Raw genomic sequence first — 13,960 nt, 5'->3', positions numbered from 1 at the left:
TCATAATAAACTCGGAATCTTCCCTTTTGTTCCAAAACTTGTGCGGTATCTACGAGCAGTGGTGAAATCATCATTAAAATGTAACTGAGTAACGTTAAGATGTATTAAAGACACCTGAGGGGAAAACAATTTAAAATGACAAGAATAAAGTCATTATATTACAAAAATAGTCGTAATTTAAAAGCGAAACAAAATAATTTAGGCCTAGTTAAAAATACGTTACCAGAAAGCTAAAACGAGTACGATAGCAGTCTAATGGCAGCCTCTTGTCAACGTCAACCACTGTTTATTTGACTAACGTTAAGCTGTTGTGCCCATAGACTGTAAATACTAAGGTTGTGCCACACGGTCAACAGGTAATATCTTTTTATCAACGTTAAAACTGTAATAAGTGCTTGCTGACCAAACAAAGGTAAAGGTATGTTGCAGATATGGTCGTTATTTAACGCTATTTGCAAAATATGTATGCTATGTGTATGCAAAGCTAACTTAATGAACAACTTATTTGCCTAGCCTACTTGATTCATCTCATGTGGCTAAATAATTTTTTTAACTTTACATAGTTAAAGAATGTCTGAAGTTCACCATCAAACTAATTTTTATTGGGAAGAAACTGAAGAAATCTGGCCTTGTGACAATGATGTTTGCCCAAAAGCTACAGCAATTTTATCACGTTATCAACTTCCTTGTTGTTGGACTCTACATTCAAAAGAAGACCATTCACTCTGTTATAGGGACAAAGACCTTATGAGTTTCCCAAATTAATAAAGAAACTTGGGTCCAAAAGTTACATGAATGAGTACAAGCATAAAATAAATGAGACACAGAAAGGGGAATTTAATCATAAAAATAAGAGCAACATTCCCTACTGTGCAGGGTGAATTCTGCAATTGCAGTGTTGACAGACGTAGGAGAAATCACCAACTGGAGCTCTCCTGTCTGTCCCTCTGCTATAAAGGCATGTCCTGTGCTGATGAGATCGGCTTTATACATTAGACCAAAGGATATGCTACTGTCAACGGAATCAACTTCCAGGGCCTCTCAAAGGTCGCATAGGTAATACAATTAGAAGATTTTATAAGTAAATTAAACATGCAATCTTTCACATTAAATTACAATATTCGGTCAAATGATAAATCTATTTCATCAAGCCCTGACCGGGAGGACATTGAACAGTAAGTGCCTGCAAACATTATCTGAAGAGACCATGTCAAATTTTGTGACATTTAGTTGTATACTATACAAATAATAACAAATAAAAGAATACTACTACTCATACGCATACTTATTTACCTTGTAATAATTAGATGTTATTTCTAGCTGTAAAATATTTGGTCAAAATATGATAATCCAGTGAAAGTAGAAAATTATATTGATGTACAATATTTTAATGGAAGTATTGACGCAGGCATGTTTGTTCTCTAAGGATATCAGAGAAACTTTTTAAAGGTATGCACAAGGGTTGCACATACACTATGTTGCTTAAGGAATACTACCCTTTATTTGTCTGTCTCCATACAGACCTTCAGACATTGTTGCCACACAGTGGTGCAACTACCCAGTGTCAGAGGGGTATGCAGCAACAATTTTGGCGCATCATCATGTATGGGCTTTAAATAATAAAGGTTTATTTTAAAGTATATCAGCGACGTTAACGGTTGCACGGTTGCCCTTGGCAACCAAATTGTGCCATTGGCAACCTAATCATCACCCCTGGTTTATGTGATTTGAGTGGTGGTGGCTTTCCATCTCTGTCTGCACTATTTCTAACCCAAAAAGGACACAGTGAATAGGTTGGTCAACAGAACTTCAAACCATACTGGACATTTAGTTTGGTGTGGTCTAATAGAACTCCTACCTGATGTCATCACTGGTCTCATCTCTACCTGATGTCATCACTGGTCTCATCTCTACTTGATGCCATCGCCAACCTCATGTCTGTCTCATTCACTCCTTGCCTGTGTTCTTCTCCACTAAGACATATTGTCAAACAAACATGTAATAGATTTTTCATTAGTTTTTCCATATCAATAATATTAAGAAATTAATCTGTTGGTATCAAGTGGCTCCCCCTACACTTCCACCTAATGTTAGACCTACCTGTTGCCTTCCCCTGCCTTTCCTGATCCACCATCCTCACACCTGAATGAAATGAACTCACTGTTAAATATAGCAGCCTAAATTCAATTCTTAAATCAGCCTAGTGATGGCATCAGATAAGACAACTATTATGCAGTAAGGTTGTGCTGCTGTTGAAATTACATTCACATTTCGTATTTTAAATATATTTATTTATTTTTCTTCTTGTCATTTATTGTGCATGCTACCTTATATTTACCAGTTGTTATTTGACCTTAATAACATTGAGATATGTCATGCATGGGATTGGTATCATAGGGTTTAACCAAGGGGGTAAGCTTCTCCTCGGACCGCGAACCTCCTATGGCGCCATTTTAATGCTACAAAGCGATCACCCCCCGTTAGCATCCCATTGACTGCCATTCATTTTGACGTCACTTTGACAGAGAATATGTGAGGATGAAGACAGAACGGACCCAAACGCTAGGCTCAGCAGACAAACAAGTTTTATTAAAGGTTAGGGAAGAGGAGGGAGTGGGAAGGCGGACGCCGGGGACAGGAGAAGGGGCTCTGGGGCTGGAGTAGAATAGTGAGGGTATACTGAGCGAAACGGTGGGGCTAGGATGGTGAGGGAATGAGGAGGGAGACTGTAGGGCTAGGATGGTGAGGGAGCTAGCGGGGATGCGCGGGGGAACCGGGACCAAGGGGGCCGAAGAGGGGGCACTGGAGTCCGGGGAAGAGGGGAGTCGAGGTGGAGGGTGGCTGGAAGCTGGAACGAAGGCAGGGCAGGGCAGGAGCAGAGCAGGATGAGGCGGAGAGCCGTGAGAGGGGGACCGAACGGTGAGGCCAGCTGACTGGAGGTACGGGAAGCGAGTGGAGAGAATGACTGCAGAGAGGAGACAAAAAGTTAGTGACAGACAAGGACAGGTAAGTATAATGTTTTCTCAGAGAGCTTGTGTTAGCGTGTCACCAGAATGACTGAAGCAACGATCAAGCGAAGATGATGAGTGGATCCGGGGTTCATATACTGGCTTGATAGTAGATGGCTGGCAGGTGTGTGCAGCGGGAAGGGTGATGGTGGAATGACGAACAGGTGCGTGTAATCAGCTGGCAGGAGCAGGCAGGAGGAGGGGAACAACACAGGAGACACAGAACGAGGCAAAACAAATAGAAACTGACAGTGGGAATAAAATGGTACTGGGAAACAGAAAATAAAACAAAGACTCACAGCCAGCCGACCCCAACCATAACAGAATAACTTTACATCTGAAGAATTTAAAGACTCTATTTGTCCATTGTTTATTTCTAAAGAAACACGACAATGTATAAAAGGCTCCATTACCTTGTACCTCACGTTATGGCTCCATAGCAGACGTTTTTGTAAAAATAGGCTAACGATTGTGTCATAACCACGCAACTTACTGTCGCATAGTAGAGGAATTACCGTATAGTACAGGAGAAGCGCGCAAGCAGTTTCGTCTCACATTAGCTGTTTAAGTGTAATTACTAATGTTAACTATCATTTTAGTTAGCAAAAATTAGTCTGTGCCTATGTTATCTCCTTACATATACCTACGCTCTCCGTCTCTGCAAGATTGGGAATGATTGAGATTTCTCTTGGCACAGCTACCAGAAGACTTACAACTTTCAGACACGTTGCTTACGGCACATTTACGTCGTCTCTCTCAGTTGGAGGCTGCGCAGTAACGCTCAGCGCTCACCGGAAAAGTGCTTCTAACGGCCTTCACTGGTCTCCGTCCAGAGCAACGGGATCTGTTGGTCCATTCTTATATAGCTTATAGAGCCATAACGTGAGGTACAAGGTAATGGAGCCTTTTATACATTGTCGTGTTTCTTTAGAAATAAACAATGGACAAATAGAGTCTTTAAACGTTTCAGATGTAAAGTTATTCGCTGTCAAAGTGGCGCCAAAATGAATGGCAGTCAATGGAATGTTAACGGGGGGGTGATCGCTTTGTAGCATTAAAATGGCGCCATAGAAGGTTCGCGGTCCGAGGAGAAGCTTACCCCCTTGGTTGCCTCTCACCATCCACATATTTTACTGCTGTCGCATCCCTTGACATGTCATCTCATTTTCCCTCTTTCTTTTCTATTTTTAGCCTCAACAGCTGTTTTGCTTTGCTCGGCAACTTACTACTTGACTTGTACGCTCGTACCTGCTCACTCAGCGCTCACAGCGTCCACCCGCTCCCCTCCCCCTCCCTCTTCTATGTCAACATTCTATGATGGAATCTTATGAGACAGGGCGCCTAATCTAGCGTCCTCTAAAATGTTAAATAATAACATTGAGGACATGCAGAAATGATTTAGAAACGGAGAACAGCAGCTACATATTGAAAATACCAAAAAAAAGATTTATTTATCTTTTTAAAAAAAAAAAAGAAATTTAACCATCGCTTTGGCGCCCCCCATGGTGCTGCACCTCTATGCGCCGCATATAGTGCATACCCACTTTTTGCGCCACTGTTGCCACACTGAAGGTTTTGAAGTCAAGGGTTCGCCATCTTGCTCCCACAGCCAACCACATAAATGTTCTTTGTAACGAAGGATTTTATTGTGCCTTAAGAGCATTCAAAAGGCCATCCTTTGATGTCAATTTGAGCCATCACTGGATTCTGCACTATGCATATTTGTGTCACCTCCAACTGTGCAATATGTCATTTCTATTCATTCTCACATTACTCATCTGTATATCTGTGTATATATACTGTCTGTTTATATAAGGGTGTTTATTATGTAAATATGTTTGTATTATTACTACAATTATTATAACTAATTCTATTTTTTCAATTTCTTATATACTTTCTGCATATTTCTTCTCCTATGTCTATTTAATGGGTATTTGTGTTATTCTGATGTATGTAAATTTTTTTCTTTTGAGCTGCTGTAGCATAGGAATTTCCGAAGTGTGGGATTAATAAAGTCTGTCTTATCTTATCTTATCATATCTTATCTTATCTTGTCATATCTCATCATATCTTATCTTATCATATCTTATCTTATGTTATCTTATTTGAAGGGCCTCTAGAAGCTCGAACCCTGGCCCTTGACAGTTTTGGTATGTGTAAACACAAGAAAGATAGACACAAATGGTTTGTGATTTTAAAAAAAGAAATGCTATACTTTAAACATTATTTAAACACTATTTTTTTATTGTAATATTACGACTTTATTCTCGTAATTTTAGATTCTTTTTTTTCCTCATAATAATAAAAAAGAATACCAAAAAATAAGACCATACATTCTTTAATAGGGACCAAGACCTTATTAAAGAAACTTGGGTCCAAAAGTTACATGAATGAGTACAAGCATAAAATAAATAAGACAAGGACTCAACCTCCTTTTTACAGAAGGAGCATACAGGGGAAACATCAGGTCTAAATTTATGAAAACATTAATTGCATGGATACTATCTGTGTAACATTTTTATATGAGTTTCTTTGAACTTATTCAGTCCAAATATTCCTGCTAATGCCAGGAAACATTACAGGAAATAGGACTTAGGTGGCCCTTATAGTCTGTAGAGTAGAGTAGCCTACTGTAATAAATTAACTTGTACTTTACCATGTTATACCTCTACTGCACTACATTTATTTTTATTTATCTGACAGCTTTAGTTACTTACAAATTAAGATTTTTACACACAAACCTCCACCCCGGCAGGGTACTGCGCTACTCCAGGACTCGAACCTGCAGCATGAATGGACCCTTCTTTAGTTCATCAACTGGCGGAAGGGTTTTCAAACTCTGACTCACACGAACCAGACCTTCAAAAATATTAACAATTACTATCATATCAGCACCAGTTTCTAACCTTTTATTATAAGCACTCAATAAAACATGGACATTAGGACAGCGTGTCAATAGACCAAATGTAATGTACTCAACATGTCTGTTCTAGTTTATGAGACATCTGCAAAAACACAAACTGGATTAATCATCTCTAATCTAAAATCATCTGTGTAAAGATACATGCTGAAAGTGTCTTATGTCTTACCTGCTGGACTGAGCCGGAAGTTTTCATCAGTTAGCACCATAAGCAACAGTCTGCTGAAGAGAATCTCTGGGACGCACAGTGGGATGTCTAGATAATCCCAACCATATCTTGCAGCACTGCAGAACCTCCTCAACTGGGTTAGCAGACTGCAGTAAATCTACTAATACCACAGTAAGTGTAATCATAAAAATGTTGTTTAATAAAGTATAAAAATGTCCACTGGGACTGGTATACTCTTATCATTAGATTACTCATGCATTCATGTAAAAGCAGGATTTTACTGTTTGTAGATGATTGGGGTGGAGCTCATTTTAAAGTATTAACTAATGATTATTTTCATTATGGATTAATCTGCTGTTTATTTTCTCCATTAATAGATTTGTGAAAATAGTGAGAAATGGCCTCACAATTACCCAGAGCCCAAAGTGACACCGTCACAATGTTTGTTTTGTCCAACCAACAGTCCAAACCTCAAAATTGCATCAGAATAGTGCATTGCAAAACATTATTAAAAGGAAAAACAATAACATGTTTTTACATAAAAAATGACTTTAGTTTATAACAAAACATCAGATATAATACACTTTTTTTGTCTGTTTAAATCTTAGTTAGTGTAGTGGACTACAAGTTGAAAGTGGCATAAAAAGAAAATACTCAAGTTAAATACAAGTACCTCAACATTGTAGTTAAGTAAGCCCAAAGGGCATAAATGACTCTGGTCCAAGGCCCATGCAAAGGTCTATGGAGCTGGAGTGGGTTGGATGAGGGGCCCTATTTGGAAAATGTTGTCCCCCTGTCCATGTATATGCCTGTCCTGTATATGCCTGTGCAATACTTAGTTACATTCCACCACTGGTGACTAATAGAAACAGTTTTCACGTAATTATGAATTCTCTAATGACCATATATTGGTGAAGTTTACATGCACTCCTGGATGTACTCATAAAAAAATTTAGCAATGCCACAAGGTAAAAATACTCTGTTACAAGTAAAAAGTCCTGCATTCAAAAACGTAATAGTCAAAATGTACTTATAATATCAAAAGCACTCGTCATGCAGAGTGAGAAGGGGCTTTTGCTTTTATTTTTCATTGCAGAAGGGCTTAGTGATGTCTGATCTAGAAAATATATAAATAAATTCTATTTACTTAAATATTATTTATATTAATCCTATTGTTGGGGTTTTCTTACTAATGCCTTTTAATGTTAGGCACTACACTAATACACTAAGTATTAGCCTACATTTCAATAATAATTTATAATTACTAAATAACCAGCTTTTCAAAAATGTGCAATTTTAAGCTCATTAAACTATTAAAAAAAAAAGTGCTATAACAGTTTTACTCGCATGGCTCCCATTATCCTCCGTGACACGCTCTCTTCCACTTCGCCTGACAACTCTTCTCCAAAACAAACAGCTCTGTGATAATAGCTCAGCCCATAGATTCACTCACTCAAAGCAGATAGTATGCGTGAAATAAAAACAGGACACGTAATTTCACTGTGTGTAGTGTTAACTACGCTAACTAACCATGTGTTGTGAACCGCGTGTAGTGATTAAGAAAAACAGACAACAGCTGTGTCTCAAAGACCAGGCAGCAGCCGGGACATTGAGAATCCATGCGCAAGAGGTGATGGATAGTTCCAGTCTCTGGAAAGCCAACAAGGTCAAATACACGTGAATTCTAACACGTTAAGAACATGTTGACAACACGTAGACAACGCGTTGACAACACGTAGACAACACGTTAACAACACGTTAACAACGCGTACATTTTTCACGCGTTGTTAACGTGTTGTCCACGTGTTGTCAACGTGTTGTCTACATGTTAACGATGCATTAATGATGCGTTCAGCCCTTTGGCCACTTGTCCAGTTTGAACGGGTGAGAGTCATAAGTTCCCATTGGCTCCTGAGCAGTTGGGTTAAACCATTTCTGTAAGCCTGGGGGGGGGGGTTTCCACACACTATTTAACATGATAAGGAACCTCTTATTTCTTTGCCATTTTCTTCCTTTATTGTGTAGCTTATAAAAATAAAACATTTGGTTTGCTGTTTTATAACTTTATTAGTTATTACTAACATTAGTTATTACATTATAAATTATTTTTATCAGGATAAAATTGCCTCATTTAGCTCCACTATAGTGGGCATTCTAGCTTTAACACCATTCATCAAACTTTATTTTAATATCATTACATTACATTTTTTTAGGGAAATAGTTACTGCAATGGTATTCACTCAATACTATAATGAATATCTGTATTTGAAAACCATGGAACTTTTCTCTTTGAGCATTTTAATTTAATATATGACCAGCAGGGGGCATAACACACTATACTCTTAGTCCTGATTAAATAGTAAAATACAGGTTGATAAGAATGTCCAGATTTAATCTCGGTGCTTGGGAAGCCCTGTTAACATAATTTTATATTGTTTTTATATGTTCTTCTCTTTTGACCATATATATATATATATATATGCTGCCATAGTATATATGATGGTTTATAACACATTTACCCTTTTATAACAAGAAAGCACATGGTGAATACTGCTGAAGCTGCACAATGCTTAATAAGAAACAGAAAAAAATTAAATTTGCATCTGGCTCTACATCAAAACACCCAGACCATCAAGACCATCATGAGAAAGGTGTTTTTATTTCGTACCTTTAGTATATAGTAAAAATTTTCTAAATCCCAATCACTCATCAACTTTACAATATAATCCAAAAAACACCATTAGAATAAATAACCAGAGTTCAATCAGCAAAAATGCATCATTATACCCTTCATAAACATAACTTTTATTGCAGGGCTATAGGTCTTCATGTTGTTAGGTCGAGACTCTGTAAATGCGAAGTGTGAAAGTAACACCTACAGCATTCCCATACGCCACACAGGGCTACGGGATTTTATAACATTCACAACCATAAAAACATTATCACTCATATTTCTTGCAGCTTCTATGGCTAGTACTTGTATCTTTCGATCATATTCACCACCATAATAACTAGGGGTGGAGCGGTACACTGAAGTCACGATTCGGTTCATACCTCGGTTCAGACATCACGGTTCGGTTCGGTACAATGGAGGGAAAAGCAAAACAAAAATGCAGAAGGCAATTTTTTTATTGTGCATGTCTCAGGCTGTACCACCTAGTGTCATCCAGTCTCTCCCCTGAGCTAGCTGCAACAGCCTGAAGCATATAAAGTACTCCACATCATCTCCAGACTCCATCCGGAACTTGTAAACAAAATAAGACAATCAGCTAGTAGTGTGATATGGGAGACAAGCGCTACTCTCATTTGTGAATGCACAGAGCAGGGGTGTTAAAAGAGCAGCTTCGGTTAGCCTACACAGAGCAGTTGGCGAATTGTGGCGTTAGCTTCACACGCTAACAGCGGAGCTAGCAGCAAACAGCGAAGCTAACGGCGGAGCTAACAGTAAACGGCGGAGCTAAAAGCTAACGGCGGAGCAAACAGCTAACGGCGGAGCTAACAGCGGAGCAAACAGCGAAGCAAATGGGCCTGGAAGCCATTTGTGGTTGAGGCAAGAAGGGATACAGCTACAGTAGCCTACATCCGTGTTTGGTTGTAGCCTATATGGAAGGGACTAGTTTGCTTCATGTGGACCAGAGTGATAGAGAAAGACATGGCTCTGGTGTGGCCTCACTGGACCGACTTGACATGTAGGCGGCAGTGTTGCCAACTCTTTTCCAATGACAGCCGCTAGCACCAGGTGTCGGTACACGATCCGTCCTGCCTGCACGATCCGTTCTGCACATGCGCAAGATAATACTGTTTTACGTATCCATACGACCTGCACGATCTGTTCCACGCTAGCCTATGGCTAGCCTCCACCGGGAAGCTAACGTTAGTCTAAATTAACGTTAACTCAAACGTAATGGGAAAAGCAGGCTACAGCTAAATTAAGACTTCACAGTAATAACAATAAAGACAAGTATTGAGTGATTGTATTTTAAATGAGCACAAGTAAAGTAGAACTGACGTAACAGCTGTTATATATGTTAGGTGTTTGTTATATATGTCAACGTTTATTTTCAAGTTTTATTTTGAGGGTCTTTTAAAGTTATTACATGCTGTCTCAGCTAGCAGTTAGCCGAATTAGCTGTTAGCTAAACTAACGTTAGCTTGCCTGTGGAGGCTAACGGCAGACCGCTACAATCAGCTAGCAGTTAGCCGAATTAGCTGTTAGCTAAACTAACGTTAGCTTGGCTGTCGACCGGAAGCGTGGAACAGATCGTGCAGTGTCGTAAATCCTCGTACAACTGCGCATGCGCGAACATTTTGCGCATGTGCAGAACGGATCGTGCAGGCAGAACGGATCGTGTACCGACACCAGGTCCAAAAGTTGCTAAAAGTCGCTAGATGACGTCATGCGCTCATTTGCATATTTGTGACGTCATTACGCAGTCATTTGGGGTGGCAGTAGCTCAGTCTGTAGGGAGTTGTGCCAAGGTGAGCAAGGCACCGAACGCCCCCAAACCGCTCAGGGCGCCTGTTCAGCAGTCGCAACCCACTCACTCTGACATCTCTCCATTAGTGCATGTAAAAGGACCTGAGCATGTGTGTGCGTATTTCAGGCCTGTGTGCAGTGTGTAATAACAACAGAGTGTAAATTGTAATTTCCCCATTGGGGATTAATAAAGAGTATAAATTATTAAATAAAAATTTGCATAAAGCTTAGTGGTTGTGTCAGCAAGGTAGATAGAAAGAAATAGAACTCTTTAGCCAAATAATCACAAATTCAATACAGGAATTTATTTGACCTTATAATTATTACTTAGGTAACCTATCTTTGAAGTAAAAAAAATAAATTCTACAAAGGGAGGGAAAAAGATCAATAAATAATTCTCAAAGAAGGCTGGCTTGCCCAGGGCCAGGCCAGCTCAGCGGAGTCTTTCTCCCGTTGCGTCCTGCTGTCTCTCCTACCTACACCGGCCAGCGCACACCCTGTCCCCCTCCCCTTCTAACTGCCTGCACACTGTGCGCAGTGCTGCTGCACATGAAGAGAGAGGGGAGAGGCTGCTCCTCTGCTCACAGAACAGAAGACTGTTTTGGCAGCTACAGAAGAGAAATACCTTGCGTGCTCGCTGGACAATACTGGCGACTTTTCTACAGAAAGTCGTCAGATTTGTCGCTTGTCGCTTTTTTGAAAAAAAGTCGCTAAGGGGGTCTGAAAAGTCGTTAAATCCAGCGACAAAGTCGCTAAGTTGGCAACACTGGTAGGTATGAGTGGGGGGAAAAATCGATACAGCATAGTATCGCGATATTTTACGTGGCAATACTGTATCGATACACAGACGCCAAGTATCGATCTTTTATTATGTATGTGTTGGTCAGTTTGTCTGCTTGACAATCCCATTTTGCAGCAATAAAATTGAAGTGAGATGAACAAACAGAGAAATTTATCTTTTTAGATAAAACAGATGTTGACAAAGTTTCCTTTTGGGGACATCATTTGAATTTGGGAAAAATTTGAAGTTGGAAAAAAGGTAATAAATTGCAATATATCGCAGAATATTGCAATATGTTTAAAATCGCAATAATATCGTATCGTGACATAAGTATCGTGATGATATAATATCGCGAGGCCTCTGGTGATTCCCACCATAGATATATATAAAGGCTAGATGTCTTACGGTGGAGTCTCTAACGTCATCACCGGCAGCCATCTTGTCACAGTCAAGCTTTCTTGCGGGCTCTGTGGTACCTGATGTAAGGTGAGTGATCTGCACGAACACAAATACTCTTATCTCGCTGAAATCTTGACGGATTTACAAACGGTTTGGTTTCTTACAAACGTTATTAACGTGGCTATAATTCTGAACATGTTGAAATTGCAGCTTTTCTTTTCGAAAAACTTAATCGTGCAGCATAGTTGTGTATCACTACTACTTGCGCAAGTTATCAAGGCTGAGACCACAATCGAGCTGTTTTACTGACACCAATAACGATTTTATGATGACTAATCTTTTGTCTAAATTACAGTCTTTGTGGATGTGGTTGTAGTTATTAGCTGGCTAATAACAAGAAGCTGTGAGTGTGGTTGTAGTTATTAGCCTAGCTGGCTAATAACAAGAAGCTTTGAGTGAGACCTAGTAGCAGCTAACGTTACAGTTTAGCATAGCTATGACATAATAGTATTACAAGATTGTTGTTGACCCAAGGCTTTTTAGAAGTTTGTTTACACAATCGCTGAATGTTTCTTTTGGACACCTTTTTATAACTAGTTTAGTGTGGTTGTCTTATTCTAAAGTACATACATGCATACATACAATTACCCCAAACATATGATAATTTAGGTGTGTATTTTTGTCCTTACCGATAATGTTGAAAGAAGGAAAAAAGGGTTGGAAATGTTGACAATAATTTATATATCTGGGTACGTTTCTCACGTTTTTAAGGTTTCCCAAAACCGGAAAGATGAGGAGGCAGTGGGAACTTGCTCTAAGAAGGGACGGTTTTGTTGTCTCTGACAGGACACTGCTCTGCAGTGAGCACTTCAGGAGTGAGGACTTTGACAGAACGGGGCAGAATGTCCGGCTTAAAGATGGTGTTGTGCCAACCATTTACAACTTTCCAGCTCATCTTCAAAGTGTATGTGTATCATTGACCAACAATAAGTCAAGGTGTATAAGATTGATATATCAATATGTGATTAAATGTCACTTTAGTTTTTGTTACTGCAAGTTATATAATGTGTTGTTTATTACAGCACATTTTAGACACTCAAAACTTCTTTACTTACGTTTATTTTAGCTGGTAGCAACAAGAAGCACAACCACCTCTAGAAGAGCGGAAAACAACCTGCCAACGGACTTGTCTCAGGATGCACCTCAACCTGATGTTGTGAGTATTTGCATGTGGAATATCAAACAAATGAGAGCATCATATGGCTTATTATATTAAATCCTTTATCTTGGTGGTACCCAGAAAGGTCTATGATGGTGTTAGTAGTCTAAGAGCCCAATATTATTTGAGGTGGTACTCTGTGTAAAAAGTTTGAGAACTACTGGCTATCTCACTTGCTCTGTCACTCATACACTTGAATGAATAAACATGTGTGAACATTGAAACTACACCCAGGGGTAGGCAACCTTTTCAATCAAAAGAGCCAACCCAGAGTTGGGACCAGCAAGCAGAGCTGCTGTCTGTATAAAATCCTCCTCCTCACCTATAAAGCTCTTCATGGTCAGGCCCCTTCATATCTTAAAGAGCTCATAGTACCCTATTACCTCTTTAGAACACTACGTTCTCTGAATGCATGGCTACTTGTGGTTCCTATAGTCTCTTCACTTACCAAGCTCCTCTCCTGTGGAACCAGCTTCCAGTTGTGGTTTGGGAGGGAGACACCCTCTCCACATTTGAGAGTAGGCTTAAGACGTTCCTCTTTGATAAAGCTTATAGTTAGGGCTGGATCAGGTGAGTCCTGAACCATCCCTTAGTTATGCTGCTATAGGCCTAGACTATCGGGGGATTTCCAATGGTGCACTGTCTCTTCCTCTCTCTCTCTCTCTCTCTCTCTCTCTCTTTCTGCACTCATTCATGTCCCATTAATGCATGTTACTAACTTCACTTCTTCCCCGGAGTTCTTGTGCTTTCTCGTCTTGCAGGTTCTCATGGATCCTAGTGGAGCCTCCTGCCATGGTCCTGCTTGACTGCCATTGCCAATACTGTTGCTGCTGTGCACCTGTCTGTCTCTCTCTCTCTCTCTCGCTGTCTCTCTCTCTCTCTCACCCCAACTGGTCGAGTCAGACGACTGCCCACCTAGAGCCGAATGGTCTGTCCTAGGTTTCTGCCTCTTAACAGACAGTTTTTCCTTGCCCTTGTCTCCAAAGT

At 39.8% G+C, this 13,960-nt stretch overlaps 1 long non-coding RNA gene across 1 annotated transcript; it reads left to right on the top strand.

Moving 5' to 3' along the window:
• The first annotated feature begins 11,755 nt into the window (after positions 1–11,755).
• Positions 11,756–13,154, top strand: LOC116051652. The gene is made up of 3 exons (XR_004105397.2): positions 11,756–11,841; positions 12,526–12,718; positions 12,881–13,154. It is a non-coding gene; the product is annotated as an uncharacterized LOC116051652 (long non-coding RNA).
• Positions 13,155–13,960: the final 806 nt, after the last annotated feature.

This window comes from Sander lucioperca, chromosome 2 (assembly GCF_008315115.2).
Source record: "Sander lucioperca isolate FBNREF2018 chromosome 2, SLUC_FBN_1.2, whole genome shotgun sequence".
Taxonomy (NCBI): Eukaryota; Metazoa; Chordata; class Actinopteri; order Perciformes; family Percidae; genus Sander; species Sander lucioperca.
The sequence above is the reverse complement of the archived record's forward strand: the minus strand, read 5'-3'. Positions and strand labels throughout refer to the sequence as shown.